This window comes from Mesoplodon densirostris, chromosome X (assembly GCF_025265405.1).
Source record: "Mesoplodon densirostris isolate mMesDen1 chromosome X, mMesDen1 primary haplotype, whole genome shotgun sequence".
Lineage (NCBI taxonomy): Eukaryota > Metazoa > Chordata > Mammalia > Artiodactyla > Ziphiidae > Mesoplodon > Mesoplodon densirostris.
In genome coordinates, this window is record NC_082681.1 from 47,801,728 (window position 1) to 47,816,413 (window position 14,686).

The following is a 14,686-nucleotide window of genomic DNA, read 5'->3' on the forward strand; positions in this document are numbered from 1 at the left end:
TTATGCAAAGAATGTTTCTCTGACCACAGCAGAATGGCATTAGAAATCAACAACAGAAGAAAATTTGGGAAATTCACAAAGATGTGGAAATTAAATACTACTCACCTAAATAACCAATAGATAAAAGGAGAAATCACAGGAAAATTAGAAAATACTTCAAGATGAGGGAAAATGAAAGTATGACATGCCTGAACTTAGGGAATGCAGTAAAAGCAGTGCTTAGAGGGAAATTTATAGCTGTAAACACCTATATTAAAAGAAGCAAGCTCTCAAATCAGTAGCTTAACTTTCACTTAAGAAACCAGAAAGAGTAAATGAAAAACAAAACAACCAAAAGAAAGGAAATAACAAAGATTAGAGTGTAAATAAATGAAATTGAGAGTAGAAAAACAACAAAATCAATGAAATCAAAAAGTTGGTTCTTTGAAAAGATCGAAAAAGCTGACCAAACTTTAGGTACACTGACCAAGAATAAAAGAGCAAAGGCTCAATTTATTAAAATCAGGAACCAAACATAGTCTTATAGAAAGCTTTAAAAGATTATAGAGGAAACTATGACCAACTCTAAGTCAATAATTTAGATGTGATGGACACATTTCTAGAAAGGCACACACTGCTGAAACAGACTCAGGAATAGAAAATCTGAATAAATCTATAACAGGCAAAGAGATTGAATTAGTAATCAAAAAACTTCTCACAAAGAAAAGCCCAGGACCAGATGGCTGCACTAATGAATTCCACTAAACTTTGAAAAAGAATTAACACCAATCATTCACAAATTATCCTCAAAATAGAGGAGGAAGGGACACTTCCCGACTCATTCTATGAGACCTGTATTACTACCCTGATACCAAAGTCAGATAAAGACATCATGAGAAGAGAAAATACAGACCAATAACCCTTATAAATATAGAAGAAAACAACCTCAACAAAATACCAACAAACTGTGTCAAGCAACATGTAAAAATGATTATATGCCAACTGGGATTTATCTCAGGAATGACAGGCTGGTTCAACATACAAAAACCAATCATTGTGACACACTACATTAACAGAATAAAGTAAAAAAGACACATGATCACTTTAATAGAAGACAAAACTGAACACTCTTTTATGATAAAACACACACACACATGTGCACACACACAACAAACTTGGAATACCAGGGAACTTCCTCAACCTGATAAAAGGTATCTGTGAAAAATCTACAGCTAACATCATGCCTAAAGAGGAAAGACTGAATGCTTTCCCCCTGTGATCAGGAATAAGACAAGATGTCCTCTCTCTCCACTTTTATGCATTACGGTAATGGACGTTCTAACCAAGACAATTAGGCAAGAACTAGAAACAAAAGTCTTCCACATTGGAAAAGAAGAATTAATATTATCTCTATTCACAAATGACATAATATTATATATTTAAAATTTTACAGAAAGCCCAAAAAACTATTAGAGTTTAAAAAGTCCAACAAAGTTGCAAGTTACAAGATCAATACACAAAAATCAGTTGTATTTCCACATACTAGCAGTGAACAACCCAAAAAAGAAATTAAGACAATTTCATTTATAATAGCATCAAAAAGAATAAAATGCTAAGAAAAAAATTTGACAAGAAAGTCCAAGACTTGTTCACTGAAAAATACAAAACGTCATTGAAAGAAATTAAAGACATCCTGTGTTCATGAATTGGAAGACTTAATATCGTTAAGATGGCAATACTTCCCAAATTGATCTACGGAATCAACACAATCCCAGCAAAATCCCAGCTGGCTTCTTTGCAAAGATTGGCAAGTTGGTGCTTCAATTGATATGGAAGTACACAGGACGCAGAGTAACTAACTTGAAAAAGGAGAACAAAGTTGAATGACTCATACTCCCAAATTTCAAAACTTACTACAAAGTTACAGTAATCAAGACAGTGTGATAATGACATAACAATAGACGTATAGATCAATGGGATAGAATTGAGAGCCCAGAAATAAATCTCTACATTTGAGGTCAATTGGTTTTCAAGAGGGGTGCCAGGATAATTTAATAGGGAAAGAATTGTCTTTTCAACAAATAGTGCTGGGACAACTGGATATCCACATAGAAAATAATGGAGTTGCACCCCTCTGCCTCACACAACATACAAAAATTAATTCAAAATGGAACATAGACCTAAACAAAAGAGTTAAAACTATAAAACTCTTATGAGGAAACATAGGTGAAAATCTGTGACCTTGGATTATACCATGGATTCTTAGATATGATAACAAAATCAAGAGCAAAAAAGGAAAAAATAAATCAGAAATTCTTCAAAATTAAATACTTTTTTGCTTCAAAACTACCATCAAGAAAGTGAAAAGGCAACTCAGAATGGGAGAAAATATTTGAAAATCATGTATGCGATAAGGGATTTGTAGCTAGAATATATAAAGTACTCTTACAACTTCATAATAAAAAGACAACCCCAAATAATCCAATTTAAAAATGGGCAAAGGATCTGAATAGCTATTTATCCAAAGGTATGCAAATGGCCAATAAATATAACATACAACAGACACATGAAAAAATGCTCATTATTAGTCATTAGGGGAATTCAAATCAAACCATAATGAGATACCACTTCACACCCACTAAGATAGCTATAATCAACAACTCAAATAATAACAAGTTTTGGCAAGGATGTGGAGAAATCAGAACATTGATACATTGCTGTTGGGATTATAGAATGTTCCAGCCACTGTGGAAAACAATCTGGCAGTTCCTCAAAAAGTTAAATATAGCATTACCACATGATTCAGCAATTCTACTGCTACGTATGTACCCAAAAGAATTGAAAACATATGTTCTCACAAACACTTGCACAGTAATGTTTATTGCAGCATTACTCATACTAGCCAAAAAGTGGAAAAAACCCAAATATCCATTAACTAAAGAATGGATAAAATGTGGTATATCCATACAATGGAATATATATTATTTGGTAATTGGATATATTACTTAGCAATTGGAAGATATTTTATTGGCCAAAAAAGAACAAAATACTGATATATGCTACAACATGGATGAACTTCAAAAATATTATGCTAAGGGAAAGAAGCCAACCACAAACAACCACATATTGTATGATACTATTTATATGGACTATCAAGAATGGACAAATTTTTAGAGACAGAAAGTAGATTAGTGGTTGCCTGGGGCTGGAAGACTAGGGGTGAGAGAATGGGAAGTGACTGCTAATGGGCATGGAATTTCTTTTGGGGGTGATGCAAATGTTCTAAAATTGATTGTGGTGATGGTTGCACAACTCTGTGAACACACTAATACTCAATGAATTGTACACTTTAAATGGGTCAGGTTTTTTTTCTGTGGATTATATCTCCATAAAATTGTTAAAAAGTAATCTATTGCACACTGGTAGCCTGGGGTATGGATTTATTTTCACATCTAACTGCAAAGAAAAGAAGAAGCAAAGAAAAGCCTAGTCATTTCCCAGTAAAGCAAAGGCTGCATACATTACGGTTCATTCCTATACAGCCACCTACTATATTTTACTTACCCTTGACATATATCAGACACTCTATATATCCAACCAGAAAAATTATAAGCATCCTCAAAAGCAAAGGATTCCATTGCAGGGCAACTATTTATTTGTTTAATTTGGACCTCGGGTGGCTGAGAATTGAGTTGATCATACTCCTCAATTCTTAGTAAAGTTTTGTCATCATTCTGGGCAAGGCCTCTCTTTCTCTCCCTGTCTCTCTATTTTTCCTTCTTCCATGATTCCTACTCCCGTTTCCCTCTCCTACCCCAGGCACCCACTCTAATGTATTTATTAGTCTTTAAGCATGCTGGCATCCCCTTAAATTATGTGCTAGTGCTTTATGTAGTACGTATTTTTTAGCTGTTTATTTTTTTTATTTTTTATTTTATTGGAGTATAATTGCTTTACAACGGTATGTTAATTTCTGCTTTATAACAAAGTGAATCAGTTATACATATACATATATCCCCATATCTCTTTCCTCTTGCGTCTCCCACCCTCCCACCCTTCCTATCCCACCCCTCTAGTGGTCACAAAGTACAGAGCTGATCTCCCAGGGGCTGGGGGGTGGGGAGGGGGAAATGGGGAGGTGTTGGTCAGGCTACAGAGTTTCAGTTATACAAAATAAATAAGTTCTGGAGATCTACTTTGCAACATAGGGCCTATGATTAAAAGTACTGGATTGTATACTTAAAATTTTGCTAGGAAGTTAGATCTTAGGTTAATTGTTCTTACTGCAAAAGGAAAAACAAAGCAAAACAAAGGGGACAGAGGAAACTTCTGGAGGTGATGGCTAAGTTTATGGCATTGATAGTGTTGATGGTTCCACAAGGTATACTTATTTCTAAACACATCAAGTTGTAATATATTAAATATCTACTTCTTTTTGTATGTCAGTCATACCTCAATAAAGTGGTTAAAAATTCTTAGTTCCACTATTTATCAGCTTGTAACTTTGGGCAATGTACTTAACCTACATCTGTGCTTCAGTTTCTTCAACTTTATCATTGATAATAATAGTACTGACCTCTGAGTTGTTATGAAGCTTGCATGAGTTAATATCTGCAGAGCACTAAGAATAACACTAGCACACAGCAGAAGTTATATGTGCTTGCTGTTATTATATTTCCAGGTTGTTATTCATATTACAGAATTGTCTGGTGAAGCAGGTAATTTATTTGTACTCCAGTAGGGTGAACAGAGTGCAGAAAATAGCAAACAAATCTAGAGAGGTTCAGGCAGGTTTGCCAGTGGCCATTAGAATACCTGTCACTGTTTAACAGAAACAGGGTACCTGAGAAGGTGGCAGACCAACTGGTAAGGGCAACTCTGAGCCACACTGCTAGGAAGGGACTAGAGTTATAAGTGACAGTTGTAGCAATCCAAAATGGGGACAATCCTACTATATAGGATGTACAAGGTGAGTACTCAGGCTGGAAGAATGGGGTGCAGGAATGGAGGAAGGGCCATGAATATCAACATAGGGGTCACAGCAAAACCCACTCCTAGAGACATCATTGTACCCAACTGTAAGCCCAGGAAGGCAGAGGTGGAGGGAATGAGGCAGAGCCTATAATGGATCCACTCTTTTGGTAACCCTGTTTTAAAGCAATAATTTCCAGATATTTTAGCACTGAAAAGTATTACTTCTTTTATTTTACTTTATTTCATCATCTTTCCCTAAAAATGTATGGCATATGCCTTTAAAAATTAAATTGCATTAAGATCTTTTTTATATCTTTTTTTGATACTCCTTGAAACAATTGCAGAACCCCAGGATGTGGAGAACAGCCCTGGGAATTAGCTCCCCTAGGCTCTTATTATGTGAAGGAGGGTAATGAACACTATAAAAGCCTTTCTAACCTGTGAAAGTAAAAGCTTTGGGCATGGAGCCATTTTAATTCAAATTTATATCTATTTCTAGAAGGGTTTGCCAAACAGGGTACATTCCAGGATGACGTATTAAAAATGACAAAGAGCCTGGAGTTCTTATTAGGGTTGGAGTATCAAATCTGCCCAGGTCTGGTTGAGAGATGTTATTTCACCATAGAACCCATGTATTAACTCACTCCAAAACCACATCTAAGCCCAGTCTTTTAAAGGTTTCTGTATTCTGGAGTTTGAAGTGGAGGCTGGGGGAAAAAAAACAGACCTAGAACTGTTTATTTCTTCGTCTTTCAATCCTGACCACCCTGTGCACCTCCAGAGGGGAAAGAGAAAAACAAAGAGAACCCAACAAAGCAAGAGGCTGTTTTGGAATGGTTTCAACAACTCAGAAATGGATTAAATTACTAACGTGCTTGAATGTGCTCCTGAAAAACATCCAAAACACAACAACGTCAGTAATCTTAATGAGTTTACCTTACTCCACCACTCAAATAAAGCACAGCCGTTTTTGATACAGAGATTACAGAGAAATGTCACCACTGTAGCCTTCTGGATACATATAGTATAATGAATGACACCCACAAAAACATGCCCATAGAAAACATAGTCACTGTTGTAAAGGACTGCTTTTTAAAAATGCCGCTTAATATAGGTCACTGACAGCACAAAGCAGAGCAATTCATTAAAAGTAATTCTGTGGGGGCCAATATGAAATGATTCAAGTATATTGTCACCTCTTGGTCTGGTTTAAATCACAAAGAGATTTTAGACTCTAGACTGAACCAGTTCTCAAAGTTTTGCTTGTCTGTCCACATGCAGGTGGGGCAGAAAATGGCAGCATTTATGCAAGGAGTCACCATATCCATCTGAACACCAAGAATTGTCAGTAGAATAAATGAATGTCTTCATGCATGTGGACAGCAATAAAATAAAAGCTCATTTTAAGGTGTTATTGAATGTTGATTGTTGTTGAAGTTGAGTAAAGGATATGTGGAGTCGATTGCAACATTCTCTACTTCTGTGTATATTTGAAATTTTCTATAAGAAAACATTTTAAAAGAGTGTTATTCAGTATGGAGTTTTCTTAAAAAACTAAAAATAGAGTTACCATATGATCCAGCAATCCCACTCCTGAGAATGTATCCAGAAAAGACGAAAGATCTAATTTGAAAAGATACATGAACCCCAATGTTCACAGCAGCACTATTTACAATAACCAAGACATGGAAACAACCTAAATGTCCATCAACAGATGAATGGATAAAGAAGATGTGAGATATATATATATATGTATATGTACATATATATATATATATATATATATATATATATACATACACACACACATATATATATACACACATATATATATATAATGGAATATTGCTCAGCCATAAAAAAGAATGAAACAATGCCATTTGCAGCAGCATGGATGGACCTAGAGATTATCATACTAAGTGAAGTCAGACAGAGAAAGACGAATATTATACACTATCACTTATATGTGGAATTTAAAAAATGATACAAGTGAATTTATTTACAAAACAGAAACAAACTCACAAATATAGAAACAAACTGATGTTTACCAAAGGGAAAAGGGGGGGAGGGAGGGATAAATTAGGAGTTTGGGATTAACAGGTACACAACACTATATATAAAATAGATAAACAACAAGGACCTACTGTATAGCACAGGGAAATATATTCAATATCTTGTAATAACCAACAGTGGAAAAGAATCTGAAAAAGAATATATAGATATAGATATAGATATGTATATATGGATATGTATAACTGAATCACTTTGCTGTACACCTGAAACTAACACAACATTGTAAATCAACTATACTTCAATTTTAAAAAGAAGTAAAAAAGCGAAACTCTTTACATGAAAAAAAGAGTGTTATTAAATTAATAGTAAATTGTAAATGTTTTCTCAAACAATTGATGGTAAAAGTACAGCCACTATCATGGTGGAGGCGTGAGAAAATGTTTTACTTTAGAAAGAGATTTTCATACTCAAAATGGTTTGGAAAAACTGCTACAGAGTTTGGTCTCTAATGTGGGATTTGTGTACTCCATGAGACTGCAACATGATCCATTAGAACTAGTGTTTATATTAATTTTTAATCTTAAAAGAAGAAAGAAACTGTTTCATTAATATCTAGCATAAAGATTGACTCTGATGTCATCACTCAGTCTGTCAAGGAAACATGCCTTTTTAACAATGGGTGAGAAAGGAAGTATTTTTCAAAGGAATAGGTCATAGAGAGAGCTTTTTTTTTTTTTTTTTTTTTTTTTGCGGTACGCGGGCCTCTCCCGTTGCGGAGCACAGGCTCCGGACGCGAAGGCTCAGCGGCCATGGCTCACGAGCCCAGCCGCTCTGCAGCATGTGGGATCTTCCCGGGCTGGGGCACGAACCCGTGTCCCCTGTATCGGCAGGCGGACTCTCAACCACTGCGCCACCAGGGAAGCCTGAGAGAGCATTCTGATAACAGATATTTGAAGATGTTTTCATCATCTTGTAATTTTGTTGCTGAGAGCTAAGTGTGTCACTATTTGCACAGTTGTAAGAAAAACTGTAACGGGACGTTATAAACTTGCCTAAAAGAGTCTTCTCCAATAGCTTGAACTGGTTTGTAAAAACATTTTAATGTGCAAGAGCCACTGATTGATGTCAGGGAGAGTGGAAATTTAATAGCCAAATTTTAATAAAAAACCTTTGCGTAAATGAAAAGTTAGTAACAGGATTTACTGAGCACAGCTAATGTCATACTGCAGCCATTTAGATCTATGAATCTTTGTGAGATATCGTTTCTAGCTATGACATTCATTGGAGCCAAGCCTTAGTTTAAACTGAACTCCATATTCCAAAATGTTAAACCATCACTTCAAAATTAAGGAGGCATATTCAATCACATTGTTCTCGCTAAAATATTTATAATAATATGTTTCAAATAAGAGATAGATTTACATATATAATCAAATAAATTCTATTTCAAAATATTATTTCATATTTATCTCATACTTTAAATGTTCTGTTTTGCATGCTTTATAATGTGTATAATATATTAGTAAGGCAGTACACAAATATCACATTAATTTTTTAAAGATAAGTGTATTACACGTGGTATCAGTTCCACTATATTGACCTCAGCTGTGAGATCATTTGAGCCTCGTTTCTTTTCAATAGTAGTTCTGTAATCACCATTTCTGTCTATTCTGTGATTGTTCCAGTTTTCTACCTCTTCTTGGGTCCATTTCAGAACTTTATATTTTAAGAGGAGACATTCTGTGTTCTCAAGATTTTATAATAAATTGCCAGATTGTTGTACATAATCATCTCTAATATTTTTAATCTCTTCCATCTTTGTATCTCCTTTCTTGTTACTAACATGGTATAATGTTGCCTTCTTTCTTTTTATTTAATCAGAATCAGCAGGGAAATATCTATTCTATTAGTCTTTTCAGATACCAACTTTTGGTTTCATTTATATTTTCAAGTCTCTCTGTTTTCTAGTGAATCAACATAAGCTTTTATCTTAATACCTACCTCCTACTTTCATTTGTTTTACTTTGTTTTTCTTTTTCTCATGTCTGAGGTTATATACTTTGTCCATTTGATTTGGGTCTTTTCTCAAAATTAAAGATAATATTGTGTACAGCTCTACAATTTTCTAGAAACCTAAGTTTGAAAAAGAGTGTTATTCAGTATGGAGTTTCGGGAATGAAATCTTTTCTTTGTTATTACATTTGAGAAAATTTGGGGTTTTTTTTTTAGTTATGATTTCTTATTTAGTTAAGGGATTACTTATAAGCATTCCTCAATTTATAAAAAAATCATTTTGGGTCCACTTTTCATTGTTTATTCTTAGTTTTATTGGATTATGATGAAAGAATGTGGTCTGTTAACTTTCTACTTTTGGTAAATTATGAAAGTTTCTTCTGGTCAAGTAAAAAAAAGATAAAAGATAAGTGTATTATATTGATACATTTTAATACCTTTTTATATGATTGCATTCAGAAAATCTTCTCAAATTTTAGTGTGTACACACATCATTCTAAGATCTTGTTAAAGTTCGGCATCTGATTCAGTAATTCTAGGGCAGGGCCTGAGAGTCCACATTTCTAACTAGCTCCCGGGTGATCCTGATATTGCTTGTTCTCAGACCACACTTGGAGCAGCAAGGTCATGGGGCAGGGGGAAGGTGGGTATGTTTTACTATAGGATTGCACAATCAAAAATATGTGGAGATGACTAGGGGATGAATGGACTACACTCCCTGCAGGTTGTCCTTCATAACTACTATTTCTCTGAGTGGAGTTTCTGGTAGGGACTGAGCTGTAATGACTGATGTTCTGCTCCCTGACAAGCACCTGGATGCAGCTCAGCTCTGCAGCTTTCGCAGTCAGCTGAACTGAGATAGACTGGCCATCCTCAAATTCAAACTGATGTGACCAGTAATGGTGCACTGCTCCAGTCTGGAGTTGACGGATAATAGCTGCTGCTGCCTCATAGGACTGATGTGAGGATTAAATGATATAAGACATCAAAAATACTTTGTAGAGGGCTTAGTAAAGTGTATCTATTATTGTTGGAGGTGTGGCTGCCTGTGGACTGCGCCAAGATCCTTTTCAGATGGTTATTTTGGGTCTTCTTTAACACTGAGACAAACAGGCCATCAAAACCCCATGTCATACGGCTTCCCTGGTGGCGCAGTGGTTGAGAGTCTGCCTGCCGATGCAGGGGACACAGGTTCGTGCCCCGGTCCGGGAGGATCCCACATGCCGCGGAGCGGCTGGGCCCGTGAGCCATGGCCGCTGAGCCTGCGCGTCCGGAGCCTGTGCTCCGCAACGGGAGAGGCCACAACAGTGAGAGGCCTGCGTACCGCAAAAAAACAAAACAAACCAAAAAAACCCATGTCATAAAATGTGACATTTAAAAAAATTTTAATCCGGAAGTATTTGAAAGTGGCTATAACCACCTCAGCTACTAAAAGCAAAGAAACAAACAAACAACACACACACACACACACACACCACAAACTCAGTAAGCACCCATAAACTGCCTGACTTTGAGAAATGTAATTTACTTGTGTGTCCTACCAAATATACTAGCTGCAGAATATATCCTCAAGTACTTGATTTATGGAATTATTGACACTATTCACCAACAAGAAGTTGGGAGCATCTACTGAAAGTGACAAATTTGTTTACTGATATGTAAACTTTCTTTCTAGAAATAATTAGCTGAGACATTTGTTTACTAAGATCACTCGTAGCTTGTGATAATATCATCTGCAAACAGAAGAATATTTATGTTTATGTTCGCATTTTTTGTTAATGTGGGCTGATTTCACATTTTAAATCAAATAAGATTTCACCAGATTCATACCTAGTACATTTGCGGGCATGGAAGAGAGCTTTGATTGCAAGGGCCACAATTACCTTCTTTTTTTTTTAAGCTGTTCTACATGTGAGCTCAAGTCATCAAATAAAATTAGAGCTACCTAGTGAGGATGTGGGGAAAAGGGAACCCTCGTCTACTCTTGGTGGGATTGTAAATTGGTGTAGGCACTGTGGAAAACAGTATGGAAGTTTCTCAAAAACCTAAAAATAGAGCTACCATATGACCCAGCAATTCCACTCCTGGGTATATACCTGAAAAAAAACAAAAACACTAACTTGAAAAAATACATGCACCCCTATGTTCATAGCAGCATTATTTACAATTGTCAAGATATGGATGCAACCTAAGTGTCCATCAACAGATGAATGGATAAAGATGTGGTATATATATACAATGGAATACTACTCAGCCATAAAAAATAACAAAATTTTGCCATTTGCAACAACATGGATGGACTTGGAGAACATTATGCTAAGTGAAATAAGTCAGACAGAGAAAGACAAATACTGTATGATATCACTTATATGTGGGATCTAAAAAATACAACAAACTAGTAAATATAACAAAAAAGAAGCAGACTCACAGATATAGAGAACAAGCTAGTGGTTACCAGTGGTGGGTGGGGAGGGGCAATATAGGGATAGGGGATTAAGAGGTACAAATTATTCTGTACAAAATAAGCTACAAGGATATATTGTACAACACGGGGAATTTAACCAATATTTTATAATAACTATAAGTGGAGTATAACCTTTAAAAATTGTGAATCACTATATTGTACACGTGTAACTTATATAATATTACTGTACATCAACTATATTTCAAATAAAAATTTTTTTAAAAAAGAACTTAATCAGAAAAAAATATTAAAAAAATCTAGAGCCACCTATAAATTTGAAAGTATCAGCTCACTTGTTTGGTTCTAATGTTGTAACCCTCAGAACCCAACTTTGTGGTTTTTCCCTTTTCATGTTTGAAAGGTAGAGCTTCACGTAATACATGGAGTATCAATTAATGTAGTTCCTTCAGAGCCCAGAGCTGGCCTACTGTCCATGTTGGTGAACAAAAGAGTAGAAGGCCTTTTAACATTTTTCAACCCTAAATACCATAGCATGTCAGGCCTCTTTCTCTAGACACAGAGTCACATGTCTCCATCTTCTTTTACTTGACTCTGTTTCTCATGGGACTGTACAAGTTTCTCCCTGATTCTGTTTTTTCCACCTTTTCTGTCATAGGATGTTAGTCTCATTCTTTACCACACTTCCAGTCTCCCTCCCTAACGCTTTTTGTCTTTAGTTGAGTTCTCTGAGGGCAGAGACTGTCTCTGTTTTAGTCACAGCTGTATTACCATCATCTAACATAACACTTGGCACAGAGAATTTGTTAAATAAATATTTGTTGAAGGTTTGAATAATGTTGAGGTTGGATTTCCTTTGATTATTTCATGATGTGGAAAACACTCATTACTTTATCTTACTTTTCTTTCCTTTGGAATAAATTTGATCAATTCAAGGAGTTCCAGAGCAGGAACACATAGACACCAAAGTTTCCAGGACAATAAAAATTGTGAAAAGCTTTTTGCTTGCTTCAGAGTGGACATGGAAAATCTTTCCCAATTTATAGATGTTGACTTGAACTCCTTACCTGCTTATTGATGTAGAAAAAGGCCAAGTATGATTTTTTTTAATGTAAGAATGAATATTTCTTACACAGTGGGATTTACTAAGCCAAAAAAGGAATGGCATTTTGTTACATGCTATAACATGGATGAACCTTGAAAACACTATGTTTAGTGAAATAAGCCAGACACAGAAGGACAAATATTGTAGATTCTACTTACACGAGGAACCTAGAATAGGCAAATTCATAGAGACAGAAAATAGAATAGAGGTTACTAAGGGCTGGTGGGAGGGAAAATGGGGTTGTTACTGTTGGACAGTTACAGAGTTTTTGTTGAGGATGATGAAAAAGTTTTGGTTATAGACAGTGGTGATGGTTACACAACACTGTGACTGTATTTAATGCCACTGAACTGCATATTTATAAATGGTTAAAATAAATATTATTTATGTATATTTTACCACAATAAAAAAGAGGAATAAAAAAAAGAATGAATATTTCTTCCCTCTGTTACTTAATATTCATCAAGCTAACCATGAATGTCAAAATAGACACATTATCTGTGCTCACAGTATGAAAAATCAAAGAGAGAAGTACCTTATGTCTTATATTATTACCCTCATGGCTTCTCAGATTTAGCCTGGATGGAAAAAAAAGCAGGCTGAATAGCCTGTGTTTATATAAATCCTGATCTGCGTGCCCTCTGACTCCCCAGATGACTGAGTGGGTGGAAGCACGCACATGCATTGTGACAGTGTGTACATAAATACTGTCACATGTAAGGCCAGGAGCAGGGTGACATAGAGAGCAAGTCACAAGTTGTCAGGACTCTAAATTGAAGTTTTGTTTTTATCAGGGCCCTAGAAAACCAGAGCCACGTGAAGTCATGGCCCTTAACCATGACCTCTCCCACATACTGAGGGGAGAATTCAGATGCCCACTGCAGTCAGCTGGTTGGACTGCTTCTTGCATGCTCCCTGCCTCCACTCTGCTCCACCCTGGAACTCTTCTCCGCTATGGCTGAGGCTGAGTGAGATCCTTGAGATCATATCTTTATCCCCTTTCTACCCACATCACCCCCAAACTTGAAACTCCCAGCGTTTAGCACAAAGCTTAGTAAGTGCCCAACAAATATCTGTAGACTGAATTAGTGAATGAATGAATGTTGCTCTGGCCAAAGCCGCAGCTTCCACACCCTGCATAACTGCACTCAGTACTGACCCTGAAGATAGGAAAAACAGTACAACTGATGCTGTAAGAAAATGTTTCTTGTTTATACTGCTGCATCTTGATCTTTGGCTGATCTAAGCACAAAGAGAACTCTCTCAGTTCAGAGAAAAGAGGTTTATGGTGTGTGGCAGAGCTAAGAACAATGGGCTCAATTGACAGACTGGAGACACTCTCAGCTTCTGAGAGCCTGGAAACTCCATCTATAGATTGGTCCCAGAGGGCAGAGCCAAATAAGGGCAGATGGAGAACACAGCTTTCTTGGGAACTGGTTTTCCACTCCTCTGAGGCAAAAATACATCACTCTATAGCACCCTGAATCAATTCTCCAAAATATAGTGCTGTGTCCTTGTTTGCCAGTGTCTAAAATTAAGTCCTTGTCATATTTTTATTCTCTTTGTCTTAAAGTCATCCAACCAGCCTTGCTTGCAGAATATTAATTGCGGTGAAGCAGAAACCAGGAGGTTAAATTGAACCTACTTTTGAACGGAGCTCCTTAACTGAAGACTGACTTGTTGCCCCCAAGCTAAACTCTCCTTTCTCTCTGATCATGCTCCTTGCCATCTGCAACTACGGGACAATGAATCGACAGCTAATTTTAAGTCAGCTTTCTTTAGGCTGGTCATTAGAGTGCCTACTGTCCGACAGTGTCAAATTCTAGCCTAGGGTTGTGACAGGGATTTAATGCTGTGACCCAAGTGGGCTACTGGGCTGGCCATTAGAGTAGCAGGTGTCACTAATTTATCTTAACACTGCCCTGCCACAGACTGTTTAAATTCACATTGCCCTTACCATATCTGCTCTGCCCCTACATTAAACCTTTCAACCAGTACTTTCCAGATAAAACTAAGCATTATTCATGTATGGAGCACTAAGTGTTATTTTTGGAATATACAAACAATTCCAAGAAAAGTTAACAGTAACTGAATCCTATACACACCAGGGCCGGGGCACCATTGTCATATTAAAGAAGAAACCATACTTGACTCTGAATTAGTAGAACAATACTCTGAAA